The 20,232-nt window shown below is 44.8% G+C and overlaps 1 protein-coding gene and 1 long non-coding RNA gene across 3 annotated transcripts in view; one reads left to right on the top strand and one right to left on the bottom strand.

Annotated features, from left to right (window-relative positions):
- Positions 1-20,232, bottom strand: part of PCDH15 (protocadherin related 15) — a 1,564,441-nt gene that overhangs the window by 4,148 nt on the left and 1,540,061 nt on the right. The window lies entirely within an intron of this gene.
- The window catches only part of LOC137535960 (uncharacterized), a 376,361-nt gene that overhangs the window by 172,315 nt on the left and 183,814 nt on the right, over positions 1-20,232 (top strand). The gene's annotated exons all lie outside the window — the stretch shown is intronic.

The raw sequence follows: 20,232 nt of genomic DNA, 5'->3' as shown, positions 1-20,232 counted from the left end.
ACTATTTATTTTTTTTAAGCTGATTTTTTTTTTTACAAGTGTTTTTTTTGGGGGGGAGGGTTGGAAGTGTAATTTTATTAATGATGTGTATATACTTGAAAATGTATGTATTTTGTAGGTGTAATATACTTGTTGGCCACAAGATGGCGCTAGTGAACACGTTATAGGAAGTGTTCACTTTTTTTTTTTTTTTTACTACACTTTATTTAATTGTTACATTTCCTGTTTTTGTGAATGGACGTAGCCGCTGTTTGCGGTCACGTCCATTCACTCCAGGCACTGCGATTGGGTAGAGGACCGTTCGGTCTTCTTCCCCAATCATCCAGCACGGGATCCCGACGGAAACAGCGGTGATAGCGGCGCGCACACGGCGGTAGCAGCGGCGGGAATACGCGATGTATTAAAACGTCATGTTGCCGTTAATAGCGGTAAGCATGACTTTTTAATACAATAGGATGCCGTTAAATGGTTAATGAGACACATTATATTTATATGGAAACTGAATTAAAAGAAAATGGCTTAATTTTCCCATAAAATGAAAGGAGTGCTGTGAATGTGTAATGGCAGCAGCTTATCTCATGAATCATCTCTCCTTATCTGTCTTATTTCATTAATAATCTATCCTTTTCACATTATCAACCCAAAAAGTACTATTTCTCTTTAATAGTAAAAGTACAAAAGTTATAGAAGTAAGAAAACATGTAATTAATGAATCATAGCTGTATTCTATTCCTGGCTCACACAACATGATTGCTGATAAATTGCTCATAATGTATCATTATTAAATCAGATGCAATCAGTTTAAAATGTGCAATATATGCAATTATAACTATTAATTTCCTTTCATTTGCATAATTATGCATACACAAACCAAGGAGCTTATCTAATCTGCACAGGCTCATCATTAACAATGTTTCTAACCAGTTAATATTGAATTAAGTAATTAAATGAACACAAGATTTTTTCCTTTTTTTTTGAGGGGGGGGGGGGGGGAATTTTAAAATAAACTGCTTTTCATCAAAATTATAACAGATAGAGTACGTGCATGGTTTTATGTTAAGTTAGGGTATAACAGTTACACATTTAATGCGTAAAGTAATTTACTGTTAGAGCCCATGCAGCACACTTTACTAGATCAATGGCTCAAATTAAAGCAAATTTGTTTCATAAATGTGCTTGCTGTATATACAGGTAGAATACGTGAGAATTAGTAGATGCCTGTTCTCCAATTTCTTTATTTTTTTTTTCTTTTTGTGGCCTGTAGGTTTTATCATTTTATAAATCTCTGAATACCAGAAGTCAGTGCCTGACTTCTGCAGTGAGAATGCTTTATGGTTTTCTTACAACATTTATACATTGGTTATCTAAAAAGGACAGTTGGAAGGATGAATGGGTAACCAGCACTGAGGCCGAGAGTTACGCGTTTACTTGTTTCTATTAAAGTTCTGTTTGTATGGTCTTTTGACAACTACAGCATCGATGTATTGTGATTTTCTCTAAAAATGGCCTCACTTTCAAAGACCTTGCTAGTGTCTTCATCACTGTGGCAACATGACTAGCAGTGTTGTAATGGTATGGAGCCACTGAGCTTGTGCAGAATTGTTGTGGCCAGAGGAGCCACTAACAGCCTCCATGCTCCTCTTGAGTCGGGGACTCGAGGTGTGATGTTTCCTTACCCAGTGATGTTGCATTTTTCATGGAACACCTGGCAGATATGGCGTCCCTGGTGATTGCAGCTTTAGATACTAGGGGTCATTGTAGCCGTGCAATATACCGCTTAATAGGAAAGAGGCACATGTATAAGTTGCACACTTTTACACAAAGTGTGTTTATATATTTTTTGTTTTTGCAAGCCAGTATGCTTATGTGTATTTTCTGCATTTTGGCAAACTGTGACGTCACAGTCAACCTAAGGCAACAGGCTCTGTTATTCAGGGCCGGGCCGAGGCATAAGCTGGAGAGGCTCCAGCCTCAGGGTGCAGTGTAGGAGGGGGCGCACAATTCATTCAGCTGTCATTCCTAATTGTGTTTGAAGCAGAAAGAAATAAAAGGAGATACATGGAAGTGACTACAAGCCAGATAACCAGAGATTAAGGTGTTGGGGGCCCTGGGGTGCCTCTTAGTCTAATAGCAATCAGTGTGTGATGGCTGGGGTGGAGAGATGGAGGGGCGCACTTTGGTGTCTCAGCCTTGGGTGCTGGAGGACCTTGTCCCGGCTCTGCTGTTACTATATTTTATTAATCTTTTTTTTCTGGCAGCAAACTTTGACATTCAAAATACTATGTAATGCTTATGAGTTTTATGCACATAAAAAAATCAAGGTGAAAAAATGTTTGCCATAACTGAAGACACTGTGTTTTTCGAGATTCCCTTTTAAATAATAATATCTGCAAACACTGAGGGATTTATTTATTTAAGTGGGTAACACGAATGCTAAGTGTTAGTTCACTTCTTTAATGCAGAAAAATGTTTCTTTATAAATACACATTGAGCCACATGACTTGTGCTCATCTCTCCACAAAAATGTCATCTCAAAAGTGGGGCATGTGACCCATTCAAGCCAATGGGGAGCTGGGGGACAGATCAAAACCACAAATTATTGTATACAGTAAATTAACAAAAATAAATAAAAAAGCAACGCTTTGTAAATAGATTGATGCTTTGTTTTGCAATGAGCAGCCATGTGGGGTAGCTGACAATAGTGTTATTTGTTACTGCTCTATTAAAAGGTCCCTGGGTAGAAGTAAGAGCTCATATAAACACTTTTTTATAATGTAAACAGTGGCAAGGATAAGCTTATGTTTTAAAGCAAATGTCAAATTAGTAGTACACATAAAATACATTGTACAAATACACAAATCAGAGCCTCATTTAACTTATTATAATAACATTTAGGCCCTGTTCACAGTGGTCAGTTGCGTTGCAGAATAATTCTGCTTGTCAACTTACTGCCCGTCAACTTACTGCCCATACAATTCTATGGGCCTGTTCACTGTAACGGATCACTTTATTCTAACTCGCTGGATGTAGGCTTTGTATTTAAGTCTACGGCCAGTCTCCATTGCAGTTCACAGTCCTTGTATCGGGTGAGTTATGCAACTGACCACTGTGAACCTAGCTTAAGGAAAAGGGCATTTTACAAAATTGCAATAAGCATAGCTTGGTGCTGTATAAATCGTCTTTTGTGAGTTAAAGGGACCCTGAGCAGTGGGGTAAATTTGAAATTGGTACTCACCTGGGGCTTCCTCCAGCCCACCGTAGGCTGCGAGGTCCCCCGGCATTCTTCTGGCTCTGTTCTGGGTCCCTCTGGTGGCTCAGTTACCGGTGACCCCCCCGGCATGTCCGGGCCCTGGCTTCCTGATCTGTGACGCTCCTCGTCATCACGCCGGCCGCTACGCGTCATTGCGGCGGCCGGCGTGACAGTACTGTGCATGGGCAGTTCATAGTTAGAAAACCGCGCATGCGCAGTACTGTCACGCTAGCCAGGGCCTGACACTCTGTGGGGGTGTCGCCAGTAACTGAGCCACCAGTGGTACTCAGAATGGAGCCAGGGGGACGTCGGAGGACCTCACAGCCTACAGTGGGCTAGAGGAAGCCCCAGGTGAGTACCAATTTTAAATTTACCCCACTGCTCAGGGTCCCTTTAATGTTATTAAAAATTGTCTTTCAGGTTGCTGCAAGCAAAGCATTTTTTTGCAACCTTGCCAACAACACTCTAAACTATGGAGTACTGTAGCTATAATACTGCAAGCACTCGCCTTGGTGCTTGAGTACTTGGCTTTACAAGTTAGAAGGCTTTTGGTTTTCATTTTAATAACTTGCACGGATCCATTGACCAACAGTAATGTCTGACACAGGTAGGGTCCTTTCATACTGTGTAAGTTACGTTCCATTGATGCAATTATATTTCTATGTTATGTTCTCATTGGGTTCGGTGCGGTGGGCAACTTTGGAGTAATGTGTGTTTAAAAGACCACATGCAAATTTGCAGTGGCAGTAAAGTATACTTACAATGTACTGTTTGTTTCGCTGCATGCATGACTTTTTACCACTGTTGCATTGTGTTCTCGCAATGCAACATGTATATTGTGGAAGGACCCAAACGTGCAGCTTCTGTTAGAAACACCATGGAAATAATGCATTTTATAGCCACACAAGAACAAAATAAACAAGGAAAGGGCTTGTTCACACCTAGGGCAATTTGCGTTTTTTTTTTAAGCGCCAGCGATTTTTAAACATGCCCTGAAATTGCTTGTGCAATGAATCCTTATGGGATATTTCATATCGGCACGTTTCGTCCACTTTCCGCTCAGCAAAGAGCTGCATGTACCATTTTCGGGGCAATTTTGCTTCAATGGAATATATAGGAAAAATGCGAAATGCTCACAAATCGCTTTATTGCGTACATTGTATTTATTCATGTCTGGGTGAAAGAGTTCACTGACGTCCGGAAGTGAAAAAACGGAATTGCTCTGCAAAAGCGCTTACAAAGCGATTTGTACAAGATCGTAACACACAGTGGAGCGTCGGGAGGGGGAAAAAGTGCAAATAATTAAAAATCGCTGGCGTCAGAAATTTCGATTTTAGATGTGAACAAATCCTAAAACTAGGTTTGCCAGTATTCCTTGCAATATATATGAAACTAAAACTTTTTTCTCATTGAAAGTGGAATTCCTTTATAAGTAGCAGTCTGCCACTTTTGTGCTTTTTTTCTGAATCTTTTTAAGTATACTACCAATTTTTAGACATTTATTATGACTTTAAGCAGTAAATTGCAGTGAGAAAAGGGGAGAAGAGTGACATGCTCCACTGCACTTCGCAGAAAGTCTGTGCAGGTATCAATATCAATATCATGCTCTAATAACTTGTGGTCTTGCAGTTTACACTGATTGAAACTATTGAAAGCTACGCTTCCACTGAACCAGGCACTTCACTGGATCATCAATGGTGTAGAAAATTAGAGCAGGTAAAACAGGTCTCTGGAGCAGGGAACTGTTTGGTAGCAAAGCTAAGACGATAAGAAAGGAAATTGAGTTTATGATAAAACATGGAATTGTGTCGAACTGGAGAAAAATTGCAGTTTCTTTTTACACCCAACACGTGTCCTCACCATAGTGTACAGTTTAATGTACAAGTGTAAATGGGATTTTTTTTCATGCAAATGCAGCTGTAGTATTTCAAATGTGATGCCCAGCAAAATATTTGTAATTCTCTCCAGCCTATTTTGAGATTCAGCAAAACCAACCTTCTGTGGTCAGGGATGATGAGCAGCTCACAATGGAGTGGATAGCAGGCGGGGCTGTAAGAGAACTATGTGCTCCAGCACTAGACATTGATAAAAAGCTGGAATGCACAATATGTAGAGGGGGGTCAAGCAGCTCCCACACACACCCTAGATTATTGCCCAACATTGTTTTTATTGGCCTCTCTGGGTAAGTTTAATCCTGCATATCTACATAGCGGGTAAATTAATGCTGTGCAATGAAGTACAGTATTCTGTAACAGCCAATTAAATGTGCCTGTAATCAGATTATAAATAACTGATGTGATTAAAGTACCTGATTATTTGGCTGTGCTGACACTGACAGACATGTTGTTAGCCTGTAGAAAACTTACTGGAAGCTATGGAAACATCATACAACTTGGTATCCAGAATAAACCTCTCTGTTTTATTGGTTCAATAAAAAGCAGATCGTAAAATGTATTGCTTTCTATGCAACCCTAGGTGCCCATTTCCACATTTTCCACGTATTGCCATGCATCCTGGTGATGCATGGCGGCATGTGTTCTGATGTGGTTATTGTGACACGTTTGTGACATGACTGTCTTAATGTATGGATATCCTTTCCTTTAATGTATGGGATTACTGTTCACGTATATATGTTAAATGTGTATTTTGTCTGGTACTGGATGGGTTAATTTAGTTCATCACAGCAACTGGAGAAGTTGCTGTAATTGTTGCTGTATTTTCTGTCATTGTGCAGAAGAACAAGAACCATGAATTGCTGTGCAATAAGTTACATTTCTTACATTTGCTCACATTCCTTATCCACAAAGCATCATGTTCTTCTTGCCCTTGGGTAGAGGAGAAACATGTTCTGTTCACGCGCTGGATTGGCAACATATAATCTTTATGCGCTTGCACGGAGTAAGATCATGTTGTAATCACGCGCTGAAGCAGCAGCAGCATGTGTTCTTTCTGCACTTGCGTGGAATAGAGACATGTTCTGATTAGCTGCTTATGCGCTTGCGCGGTTATGACGATTCTGTCTGTTAAAGGCAGGGGAAAACCCTTTGACTTCGGGAACTTTCCAGATGACCAGCAGACGTGCTGTTCATGTATGTTCCAGTTGTTTCCCCTTCGAGGTCCCCCGATTCTCCCTGGGTGATGCTACAATAGCTTGGTAACGTGTTGATGCATGCTTCTAATTACTCAAACTAACTATGATTCTGCAGGCTTAGATAATATTGTAACAGGATTGTAGGACTAAAACTATTCCTTTGAGTTGAATATACATGTTTTGTAGCAATTTTGTTTATTCCCATCTTTGAATGGTGAGCGAAGTTAGAGGGTTTAAAAACCCTATTTGCTTAGGCAAAACAGTTATGCATCCGAATCCCTCAAGCCATGCCATGCATGAATATGGGGATTTACATGCAATTACATGCTGCTGACTGTTCTATCAGCCTATCTGTTTCATTCAATAGGATGTGATTCCACATCCACATTTGTGTGCAAGTAATAGACATTGTTAAAATATTTAAAAACTAAACAAAACAAACCTTACAAACCACGTATACACACAAACATATACACACTTCTTAAAAAGAAAGAAAGAAAAAAGTCTTAAACATTTTAGTGTCTTCTAAGAAAATATTACGTAATGCATTTTTAGTCCTATTGGATTAAACAAAAAAAGGTGCCAGATCAACATCAGCTTGTGGTACGACAGAATTAGTGAAATGAGTTGGCAGTTACATGGTTATAGAAGAACTTTCTCAGTTATTACTGGCAATCATACTAGAGGAACCCTAGTGAGCATGTACATCGCAAGATTTACCTTTTACTCCCAAGTATCTATAAATATAGACTCGTGCATCGGTAAATGAAAGAATGTTATTGACTGCCTGAACATTGCAGTGGTTTTGTCGCTATCTGAGGATTCCACTTGAGCTACTAAATTCAAGTATATACTTTCATGACTTCGAAAAACCTTAAATGTATTACTGACTGAAAAAATGTAAAGTATTGACTGAAATTCTTATCTAGGATAGCATGCAGAGGGGTTTAGAGTGAAAAAGACATCCAGCGGAGAAAGAAAGATAGGGCAACACAGAAGCACTGCAATCACCACACCTTAATGCTATTTCTACATACTGTTTAAAATGATGTGGAGTCACCAGAAGCTTCAACTTCAGAATCTGATTGATTGGAGTCAGATCCATGACCAGTATCGTGCTCATCTGATTGCTCTGAAGATTCTTTTTTTCTATCATTTGAGTATTGGTCCTCAGGGCTTATAGATGCTTGGGAAACATCGTCGTCTTCTTGGCTTGCTGCTGTGCCTTGACTGTGCTTGTCGATAGATGAGGTTTCTTGACCACCATCTTCATTATTGCTCTCTGCAATACTTTGCTCATCTGCTGATTCACTGCCTCTACTTCGGCTGTCTTCACTTTGCACTGATGCTCTAGATGTTTCACTTAAATCATCCCTTTCATCTTCACTTTCAGCATCACTTGCTTTAGAAAGATCATTCTTTTCATCGTCTTCCTCTTCTTCCCCCTCCTCTGAGTGTTCTTCATCAGTGCCTTCTTCTATAGCACTTTGCACCTCACTTTGAGCACCTGATTTCTCTGACCTAAAGCTGGATTTTCCACTAGCTTCTCCAGACTCTGCACTTTTCTTACTTCTACTGGAAGCTGATGTGCCTTGTTTACTGATTTCTGATCTTTCTGAACTTCTTACAGATGACTTGGACTGTGCTTCTGATCCTGAGAAATCTCCACGGGTGCTTGATTTCTCTGTGGAAGCATATACTGATTCTTTATCATCAGCTTCACTTTCCTCCTCTCCTTCATCATCTTCCTCTTCTTCTTTAGCATCATCTTCTTCTTCAGCATCATCTTCTTCTTCCTCCCCTTTACTCTCCTCTTCTTCTTCATCAGCTGATTCTTCCTCTTTACTGTCCATTGATTTGGACACCGATGCTACTTCATCATCTGAGCCAACTAGTGTGTCACTTCTTTCTTCATCTGAATCAACAGTGCTTTCATTGGTTTCATCCTGGTCAAAAGTTACTTTCAAATAATCTTTATCTGCTTGAGATGGAGCAGCACTGCTCCTTGGAGAGGATTCATCAGATGGTTTCAAAGAACTTTTGTCCTCTTCTTCATCTTCGTCTTGTGACTCTTCACTTTCTTCAGATTCACTTTCTGCTGTTACACTGATTGAAATTCTAGATTTGCGTTTCTCCTTTTCAGATTCACTTGCTTCTGAGTCTTCATCTTCCTCATCTTTTTCACTTTCAGCTGAAGTTTTGGTAGATGATGATGCTGATTTTCTACGTGATTGCAGTTTTCTAGCAGCACTTATACGCTGAAGGGCCCGGTCGAGTTTTCTTGTAATTGAGTGCTTGTTGTCAGTTGATTTTTGGAAATAGCTTCCTTTAATAACTAAACTATCATCGCCTCCAGTTTGACGTGCAGAGACAAGTTTAGCATATGTAGATTCCTTTCCTCCTTTCACTTTTTGAAGAATCATTGGGAATATTCTTGCTTTTTTCCAAGGAGATGGGTGAGGACCCTCTGCAGCTTCCGAAGATTTTTGTGCACTAACTGCAATACGGCTTACTTGCATAACTGCCTTAAGTTTTTTCCTTCCTTGACCAGGTTTAGCTACTGGCACGCTTCCTCTAGATGGTCCAGGTCTGCCTGCTAAACTTCCTCTGCCTGGTCCCTGTCCTCTACCCCTCCTGGAAGGAGGTCTCCCACGCATTCTTCCCTGAAATTTTATAAAGGAGCTGCGGTTAATTTGTGTCATAACAAATGCCTGTTTTCAGTTAGGACTCGTCAACAAATGTTTGGATGAATAGTTTTATGTTTTGTACTGCAGTGTTGACTACTGAGAGTTAATCTCTAACCAACCTAGGGAGAAGGTGGATGGATGGCAGTGTGCTGAGCAGTAAGAGCTGCTGCTTACTAAGGGAACAATCATTCTCCTAGCAGATGCAAACCTTTGTGAATAGAGCCTGAATTACATGACTGACTTTTCTGGGCTATTTGCGTAAATAAAAGGGAACTGAGCACCAGTCTCCTGTCCATCTACATAAACAATGAAACAGCAGTGCATGTGAACTGGGACTTTATTTTGTAAATCAAAGGCTGAAAACAACCACTGCAGAAAACTACACATTTTATAAAAATGTTTGGAAATATTCTCTTGGTAAATTTTTATTCTATAAACTTAAATACCAAATAAACAAATCAAATACCAGCTGCAGAGTATGTGGACACCGTTTTACTTGTGATAAAAATGCAAGGACCATTACCCGCTTTAAATTTTGCCACCTGTAGGCAGATTTTATGACACTGTGCTGATTTCAGCAATGAGTATGTTGTCCAAATCAGAAGGACATCAGACCGTACATAGACTACACTGACTGATGTTCCTACTTATGCCTTGCATAGTGGTGGGATTGAATAAAGCACTCACTGCTGCACACATTTTAGTCTGCAGTGCAGTTCTATTAAGTTCTGTTAATTGGGATGATCATTGCTGCACAACAATAATATAATGCATGGCCACCTGCATTGCATAGTGGGAACAAGGCCTTACAAGGGTGTCTAAATATGTCACAATCACTATTTGAATTGTTTATATACTTTTTAATATTCTTTACAGTTTAGCTGTTACTAACTTTCAGTTACTGCATTAGTTCAAGGTATAAGATGACCAGGAGGGGTGCTCAAACATTTCCATAGAACGGTATGTTAAGATTTATTTATATCGCTATATTATTAGAATTCAAATTGCAGTGCACTCAAGATACATTTACTGTGACATGGTTGATAAGATTGTCTTGCAAACAGAAATCTAAAAAGGATTTCTCTTATTGCTTGCAAAGCAGATCTAAAGTCTGAATATGTCTCTGCCTCTTTAAAAACAAAATGTGTCCCTCTGATAGTGTGAGTACCTAATGTACTCTTAAGTCACCACCTGTCTTTGCCTGCTCCTATTTTTGGCTGAAAGCCAAGTATTGTTTAGTTTCTTAAGCATTTTATTGAAGAAAATTGTTCATAAACCCAAATATTACAAACATTTTTTCATTTTTTTCAACCTGCCTAATAAAGTGCCACAGTTTTAAAACGCCTCAAAATACATAATTTGGTGTTTCTCTCTTAAAACTATAGCAAATATGCCATATTTCACCACTAGTTCAGTATGTAGTGTACCATTATCACCAGCCTGTTCATCTATAGCAATTGCATGTGATTGCTAGGGCACACAGTTTGGGGACCCTAGTGCTGTATAGTTGCATTGCCAGGCAACAACATAGTGATGTATCTATACAGCGTTAGGTCCGCGAATTGTCGCCCTAGTAATCACATCAGATCCTTATGGGTGGCAGCCATTACAGGTGTCCTTGAATCTTAAAGGAATTCCAAGGTGAGGAAAAAAAAAATCTTTACTCCCTGGGACTTCTTCCAGCCCCTTATAATCCTATTATGTCCCATTCTGAGGCTCTGTTCTGGACCAGCCAGCTGCTGTTAGTTCTGGAAACCCGCCGACCCAGGACAGGTCATGAGCTGCTGTGCATGCAGGATTCTTACGACAGCAGGCTCGTGAGTTTTTGCGCATAAGTTCCCGACAGCATTCATTCACTATTGAACAAGCATATGCATGCGTGCAACAGTGATGGGCTCCCAGGTACTTACAAGTGGATAGGCACTCGAATCTGTGATTTAAATGAGGCTTAATTGGCTCAGGTGTGCGGCAGGGAAATAAGAGGTTATTTACCCATAAGTCCGTGGTATATCGTGCGATGCAAACAGCTTGCATGCATCCTATTGGACGTGTTGCAAGCCTCACTACGCTCAATACCTCCTTCAAACCAGAAGGAGGAAGTGCGCTGTGGTGAGACTTGCACCGCGTCCAATAGGACGCATGCAAGCTGTTTAGATCGCAGGATATACCACGGACTTATGGGTAAATAACCTCTTATTTTCCCGCCGCACACCTGAGGCAATTAAGCCTCATTTAAATCACAAATTTGAGTGCTTAGCCACTCGTAAGTATGGGTGAGCCCATCACTGGTGTGCGTGCAGTCGCTCTGGCTTTTAGTGCTGGATGTGTCACCTCCAGGAATCTTTAGGGTAGCTAATTTGGACCTGAGAGTTACGTCAAAGAATGGGACATAATTTAGATGTTCTAATGGATGCTGTAGTGAAGAGTGGGAAGGTTGACTTCAGGATTTTTATTTTCTGCTTCTTGTTTTAGCTGTGTGTTTTTTTTTTTTTTGTAATTGTAATGGTGGAATAATAATTCACAATGGGCCATATCCTATTGCTGAACTCGCTAGCGCTAAGCATTGGCGAGTTCTTAACTTAGGCGATGGGGGCATCGCCTAATCTTATTAAACTCCCAGGCGGAAAAGAACTCGCTTGGGCGATATAATCGCCTAGCAAGTTCTAAACACGGTATCCAGTTACCCTTTGCATGCCTCCGGGAAGCGATGCTTCCCTGCAGACATGAGCATTAGCTTAGACCTGCAAAAAGCAGGTCTAAACCAGCTAATGCCCGTCGTCACTGCAGCATCTGGGGGTCTCCTTTAATAAGGAGAGCCCCAGAGCTCCCCATCAAGTCAACGCACACCTTAGAAGCCCCCCACGTAGCTTTGCCAGGCACCCCTGTCATCATACATACCGCCGCTGATCACCCGCTGATCTTCAGCCGGGGCTCCCCATTGGTTCCGCTATCTGAACCAATAAAATGGCTCAGACAGCAGACCAATAGGGAGCCCCGGCTGCAGATTCAAAGATGCTTTGTCTGGGCTCCTATGCGGACAGGAATTAGTGTTAGATACACTGTAATAACACAGCGGATTTTGCGGCGAGAGGCGTCGGGTGATCAGCGGCGGTATGTATAATGACAGGGGTGCCTGGCAGAGCTACGTGGGGGGCTTCTAAGGTGTGCGTCGACCTGACGGGGAGCTCTATGGGTCTCCATTAAAGGAGACCCCCAAATGCTGCGGCGGAAGATGGCGGCAGATGTTTGGCGGGTGAGTGCGCATGTGAGAGGAGTGAGGCCGTGGTGCTGAAGCACAGCACCACAGCGTTAACCTCACTCCCCATCACCCGGTAAAAGGGAGCATCGCTCAGGCTTTTAACTGAGTAATGCTCCCTAACGATCGGCTATCGCGCAAAGGATATGGGCAATTGGATTTGCCGGTAATCCTTGCACGATGGCAAGGTGATAAGAAGCTCGCATCTGCAAGCTACTTATCACCTTGAATAGGATATGACACAATGACTTTACTTTCAATCCAATTTATATGTTTTATTTGATTGTTGTTGTGTGATGCACCAGTTTCATACGTCTAAATTTTTTTTATTGGAGCAAAAAATTGTTGAAAAAAAAAAAATTGTATTGTGTGTGTGTGTGGCCACCTAAAGAAAACTGTAGCAAGTAGGGACATCAGTAGCAACATTTTCATCCCTTCAATCTTTTCAGGTAGTGATTTCTCTTTTTTTTTTTTTTTTTTTTTTTTTTTTAAATCTTATAGAAATTGTATCCTTTAACTTTTATCTTAAATATAAAATGTAAGGATTATTTATTAACTTATAGCGCTTGCAAAGCTATATGGCCTCTATAGTCCTTAGTGCCAGGCACTAGATCATTACCAAAAACTTAAAGTGAAGCATGGGCAAGCCAGTGCTAATAAGGTCCCTGGAGAAGGGCAATATCAAGCTGTACTGAAAGGCAGCTATTGAGGTAACATATATGTCCTTTGCTAAGTGTTTTTGTTTCCATATTTAACTGACTGCCCATTTCCAACTTCTATCATGTCACTTTGTCCTCAAAGGGAACCTGAGACAATAGAATAAAAAGGTTTTATACTCTGCTGCCTGCAGACTCCACAATCCGGCCCAATAACTGCGGGAGTCGGGGCTTACTGCGCTCCCCTATCACGCTACCATCGCTGGGAGAGTTCTGCATCTACACAGTACTAATGTGCAAGCGCAAAATACTCCCACCCACGGGAGTAAGACAGGAGAGCGACCTTGGCCACACTGCACCTGCGCCGACTGGTCTGGACTAGTGTTGGGCGAACAGTGTTCGCCACTGTTCGGGTTCTGCAGAACATCACCCTGTTCGGGTGATGTTCGAGTTCGGCCGAACACCTGACGGTGCTCGGCCAAACCGTTCGGCCACATGGCCGAACTAAGAACGCATGGCCGAACGTTCCCCGAACGTTCGGCTAGCGCTGTGATTGGCCGAACGGGTCACGTGGTTCGGGCCCGAACGCGCTCTGATTGGCCGAACGGTCACGTGGTTCGGGTAAATAAATACCCGAACCACGTCATATCTCCGCCATTTGTCTGTGGGTTTAGCTTTGGGTAGGCAGGCAGGGTAGTTCGCTCTCCAGCCACGCTAGCCAGGGTCCCCCCCAGTCATTGTGTGTCGCTGCTGGGAACAGTAGTACACCGCTCGCTCAGCCACACTATATATAGCATTGTTTACTGCCACTGTGTACCTCGCTCAGCCACGCTATATATAGCATTGTGTTTTCTGACACTCTGTGTACACGGCTTAGCCTGACTAATATAGCATTGTGTGTACTGCCACTGTGCACCTCGCTCAGCCACGCTATATATAGCATTGTGTGTACTGCCACTGTGCACCTCGCTCAGCCACGCTATATATAGCATTGTGTGTACTGCCACTGTGCACCTCGCTCAGCCACGCTATATATATAGCATTGTGTTTTCTGACACTCTGTGTACACGGCTTAGCCTGACTAATATAGCATTGTGTGTACTGCCACTGTGCACCTCGCTCAGCCACGCTATATATAGCATTGTGTTTTCTGACACTCTGTGTACACGGCTTAGCCAGACTATATAGCATTGTGTGTACTGCCACTCTGTGTACACCGCTCAGCCAGACTATATAGCATTGTGTTTACTTCCACTCTGTGTCTGCTGGGCCTGGGAACAGTAGTACACCGCTCACCCGCCACTGTATAGCATTGTGCTCTGTGTCGCTGCTGGGAATAGTGGTACTGTATAGCATTTCTGTACTGCCACTGTACTGCTGCCAGTCAGTGTGTACTGTAAGGATAAGTGAAATGAGGAAGAAATCCGGTGAAAGAGGAAGGGGCAAGGGAAGAGGTGTTTCCCCTGACGGTTCACGTACAGGCCACAGGGGAGCACCCAAGAAAACCCACTCAATACCGCCCATGTTGTCCAGGACAACAACCCTCACAAATCCAAAAGAACAGGACCAGATAATTACTTGGATGACCTCTCAAGCGTCCAGCAGTGGGTTAAGCAGCACCAGCACATCACGCACGAGGTCCGAGTCCTCAGCCAGTTACAATGAGCCAGTGGGCACAAAGCTGACACAACCGGCAGCGACACCACGCACACAACTGCCAGATAACCAGTCCTATGAATTACCTCAGGACACAATGGGGTATTCGCAGGAGCTATTCCCAGCCCAACAAACTTCCACCTATGAAAGGTCAATGGAGGAACAGCCAGAAATGTTGTGCCCGGATTCACAACCATTAACTGTGGGAAATGCACCGCGCACTGAAATACAAGGCGAGTCCGAGGAGGACTCGGAAACCCAAATCCCAGAGCAAGTTGGGCAGGAGGGGTTGCAATTGCAGGAGGTCGGCCGACAAGATCTGGAAGACGACGTTGGAGTGAGCTGCGCAGAGGTTGTTCTGGGGAGCTCTACTCCACGGCGGCGGCCCCCCACAATGACATATGACGAGTTTGAGGAGATGGAAGAGGAGGGTATGGACAATGTGGACAGAGACCCAGATTTTATTTGTGAACGAGAACATCGCCGTCGTAGCAGCAGCACAGATGAGTCTGTTGAAGAACCCACTGCTGCACGAGTTCGCCTTGTACCACAAGGTAGGCGGCGCGCAATTTCAGGCACCACAAGCGTGGAAGTTAGAGTGAGAGGCAAAAGAGGAGGAAACAGAAATCGCCAGCAAGGAGGCAGGTGCTCCAAAGTCTGGGCTTTCTTTGAAGACTGCACTGAGGATGTTACCATGGCGATTTACAAGGTGTGCAAGACCCACCTGAGCAGGGGGAAAAGTATTAACAACCTCTCCACCACCAGCATGAGCCGCCACATGCTATCCAAACATCCCACTCTGTGGGCAAACGCGGCAGGACAGGGTACCAGCAACACTGCCTCCCTTGGGTTCACCAGACTCACCACCAGACCCGCCTCAGCAGCAGCAGTAGCCCAGCCATTGCGTGGTTCACAACATTCACAAACATCAGACGACGCTGACACTGTCACTTTCCGGAGTAGTGCTCTTGAGGTCTCCCAGTGTTCATCAAACACAACAACCAACAACCCTTCCGTGTGCAGCGCTACGGTTCAGTTGTCTGTGTCGGAGATGTTTGAGCGCAAGAGGAAATTGCCAGCAAATGACCCCCGGGCCGTGGCAGTAACAGCCAGCATAGCCAAGCTTCTGGCCTGCGAAATGCTGCCATATCGAGTGGTGGAGACAAACAGCTTCAAGGGCATGATGTCAGTGGCCATCCCACGTTACGTGGTTCCCAGCCGCTACCACTTTGCGCGCTCTGCAGTGCCTGAGTTGCATGAGCACGTGGTCAGCAAAATAACCCGAAGCTTGAAGAATGCCGTTGCCTGCAAGGTTCACCTCACCACTGACACTTGGACGAGTGCGTTCGGCCAGGGTCGATACATCTCCCTTACCGCGCACTGGGTGAACCTTGTGGAGCCTGGCAGCGATTCCTCACCTGCTACGGCGCGGGTGTTGCCCACGCCGCAAACAGCTGCACCGCCGTCCCTCCCACTGGATAACAACAGCAGCACCTACCTCTCTGACTCCTTCTCCTCCAACGCATCTCAAAGCTGTACCTCATCCGGAAACGCTAACCCAGCAGCAGTAGGATCGTGGAAGCAGTGCAGCACAGCTGTTGGCATGCGTCAGCAAGCGTTGCTGAAGCTGATCTGCCTTGGGGATAAGCAGCACACAGGGGAGGAAATTTGGAAGGGAATAAAGGAACAGACGGATTTGTGGCTGGCACCGCTGGACTTGAAACCGGGCATGGTTGTGTGTGATAATGGGAGTAATCTCATTCGCGCTTTAAGGTTGGCTAAGCTGACACACATCCCTTGCCTGGCGCACGTGATGAACCTAGTAGTTCAGCGGTTCCTGAGGACATACCCAGGCGTGGCCGATCTTCTGTTGAAGGTGCGTCGAGTGGCCAAACATTGTAGAAATTCCAGTACTGCTTCGGGGGCACTCGCCAAGATGCAGGAGCGCTTCAATCTCCCCCACCATCGCTTGCTGTGTGATGTCCCTACGCACTGGAATTCTACGCTGCACATGCTAGCACGCTTTTGTGAGCAGAAGAGTGCAGTGGTCCAGTACATGACGGCGCAGTACCGAGGCGCATCCGGACAGCTGCCAAGCTTCTGTGGATCCGATTGGGCCAACATGTTGGACCTCTGCCAAGTCCTCCAAAATTTTGAGCAATCCACGTTGCTTGTGAGCAGTGACAACTCTTCAGTCAGCATTACCATACCACTGCTGTGTTTACTGAAGAGGTCAATGTTGAAAATCAAGGAAACAGCTGTCATGATGCAACTGGGGGAATCTGAAGGAGAAAACGATCAGCGTGATGGTACCAACATCAGGCCATCCACCTCAGGGAACGCTGGCCCCAGCAGCTATGACGAAGAAGAGGAGGAGGAACAGCTGGAGTTGGAGCAGGAATTTCATGCCACGACTGACGAGGGCCAGAGCGGTGCACGTTGGACTTCCACAATTCAACGCGAATGGTCAGCAGAAGCAGACCAGGAGGAAGGTGACGACTATGATGCATCACAACAACTATCACAACGCTCACAAGAGGATGATGAGGATTCTGGTAGGACTCTGGCACACATGGCTCAATTCATGCTAGACTGCATTGAACGTGACCCACGCATTGTGCGCATTCTGGACAACACCAATTACTGGGTTTATACCCTTCTGGATCCACGGTACAAACACAATGTTCCAAAACTGCTTGAAGAAAGAGTCAGACAGGTCAAAATGGAAGAATACCAGCAGGCCCTTGTGGAGACTTTAGAGAGGAGATTGACATCCTCCCCCTCCTCTAGCCAGTTGTACGCAGACAGACTGACTTCCGCAAACCCAGGACGACCAGGAGGGCAGCAAACAACGCAAGCCGCAGCTAGTGCCCAAAAGGGAACGGTATCGGCAGTGTCCTTGGAGTGGGAAAATTTTCTGACACCCATGCAGCAGCAGCCCACTGAACAGCAAGCGTGCAGATCCACCTCCAACACCGATCGCCTGGAGAAGATGGTCAAGGACTACATGTCAGATGACGTAGCTGTGTCGAACAATCCATCTGCACCCTTCAACTATTGGGTATCGAAGCTAGACACCTGGCACGAACTGGCAATGTACGCAATAGAGGTGCTGGCTTGCCCGGCAGCCAGCGTTATGTCGGAACGTTGTTTCAGTGCTGCCGGAGGCATCATCACAGATCGGCGTATCCGCCTCTCCACAGAAAATGCAGACCGTCTGACTCAAATTAAAATGAATCAATCCTGGATTGGAAATGACTACGCAACACTCCAGGACCCCAACCAAGTAACATGACCAATGAACATCTGGGATGGTGTAGCATTTCCGGTCCCTGTTTATTGAACCTCTCATCTGTATTACATTTATGACTGCATGGCGGCAAAAAGCATTGCTGCTATATCCGCACGCTTTTTGTCCTCATGCAAGGCCTAGGTTGTTGTGTCTCAAAAACCGTGGCCTTCTCCTCCTGCGCCTGCTCCTGTTCCATCACGTCTGCTGCTGCTGGGTTAGCGTTGCCGCGTGGTCCCTGTTTATTGAACCACTTATCTTTATTACATTTATGACTGCATGGCGGTACAAAGCATGCTATCCGCACGCTTCTTGCCCTCATGCAAGGCCTGGGTTGTTGTGTCTCACAAAGCGTGGCCTTCTCCTCCTGCGCCTGCTCCTGTTCCATCACGTCTGCTGCTGCTGGGTTAGCGTTGCCGCGTGGTCCCTGTTTATTGAACCACTTATCTTTATTACATTTATGACTGCATGGCGGTACAAAGCATGCTATCCGCACGCTTCTTGCCCTCATGCAAGGCCTGGGTTGTTGTGTCTCACAAAGCGTGGCCTTCTCCTCCTGCGCCTCCTTCTGTTCCATCACGTCTGCTGCTGCTGGGTTAGCGTTGCCGCGTGGTCCCTGTTTATTGAACCACTTATCTTTATTACATTTATGACTGCATGGCGGTACAAAGCATGCTATCCGCACGCTTCTTGTCCTCATGCAAGGCCTGGGTTGTTGTGTCTCACAAAGCGTGGCCTTCTCCTCCTGCGCCTCCTCCTGTTCCATCACGTCTGCTGCTGCTGGGTTAGCGTTGCCGCGTGGTCCCTGTTTATTGAACCACTTATCTTTATTACATTTATGACTGCATGGCGGTACCTCATGCAAGGCCTGGGTTGTTGTGTCTCACAAAGCGTGGCCTTCTCCTCCTGTTCCATCACGTCTGCTGCTGCTGGGTTAGCGTTGCCGCGTGGTCCCTGTTTATTGAACCACTTATCTTTATTACATTTATGACTGCATGGCGGTACCTCATGCAAGGCCTGGGTTGTTGTGTCTCACAAAGCATGGCCTTCTCCTCCTGCGCCTCCTCCTGTTCCATCACGTCTGCTGCTGCTGGGTTAGCGTTGCCGCGTGGTCCCTGTTTATTGAACCACTTATCTTTATTACATTTATGACTGCATGGCGGTACCTCATGCAAGGCCTGGGTTGTTGTGTCTCACAAAGCGTGGCCTTCTCCTCCTGCGCCTGCTCCTGTTCCATCACGTGTGCTGCTGCTGCTGCTGGGTTAGCGTTGCCGGTCCCTGTTTATGGAACCTCTTATCTTTATTACATTTATGACCGCATGGCGGTACAAAGCATGCTATCCGCACGCTTCTTGTCCTCATGCAAGGCCTGGGTTGTTGTGTCTCACAAAGCGTGGCCTTCTCCTCCTGTTCCATCACGTCTGCTGCTGCTGGGTTAGCGTTGCCGCGTGGTCCCTGTTTATTGAACCACTTATCTTTATTACATTTATGACTGCATGGCGGTACAAAGCATGCTATCCGCACGCTTCTTGTCCTCATGCAAGGCCTGGGTTGTTGTGTCTCACAAAGCGTGGCCTTCTCCTCCTGCGCCTCCTCCTGTTCCATCACGTCTGCTGCTGCTGGGTTAGCGTTGCCGCGTGGTCCCTGTTTATTGAACCACTTATCTTTATTACAGTTATGACTGCATGGCGGTACAAAGCATGCTATCCGCACGCTTCTTGTCCTCATGCAAGGCCTGGGTTGTTGTGTCTCACAAAGCGTGGCCTTCTCCTCCTGCGCCACCCTCCTCCTGTTCCATCACGTGTGCTGCTGCTGGGTTAGCGTTACCGGTCCCTTTTCCTGGAACCTCTTATATGTATTACATTTATGACTGCTTGCCGACAAAAAGCATGTTACCTGTGCAAAGAAAACAGACATTTCCCGCATTTAAAAGACAGTTTTCCCTTTGAAACTTTAAAATCGATTTTCTCAAAAACTATAACCTCTTTTTGCTAAAAAAAATTTTCCTCTTGTACCCACTCCCAAGGTGCACATACCCTGTAAATTTGGGGTATGTAGCATGTAAGGAGGCTTTACAAAGCACAAAAGTTCGGGTCCCCATTGACTTCCATTATGTTCGGAGTTCGGGTCGAACACCCGAACATCGCGGCCATGTTCGGCCTGTTCGGCCCGAACCCGAACATCTAGATGTTCGCCCAACACTAGTCTGGACTTGCCAATTACGGTGTCGGATTGCAGAGGCTTCAAGCGGCAGAGAAGCATGATGAGGGAGCGATCAGGCCGAACGGGGCTAGAGGAAGCCCCAGGTATGTATAAAAAATGTTTCTCCTTCGTCTCAGGTACACTT

The sequence above is a fragment of the Hyperolius riggenbachi genome, chromosome 10 (assembly GCF_040937935.1).
Source record: "Hyperolius riggenbachi isolate aHypRig1 chromosome 10, aHypRig1.pri, whole genome shotgun sequence".
Taxonomy (NCBI): Eukaryota; Metazoa; Chordata; class Amphibia; order Anura; family Hyperoliidae; genus Hyperolius; species Hyperolius riggenbachi.
Note: the sequence above shows the minus strand (reverse complement) of the source record. Positions and strands in the feature narration are given on the sequence as shown.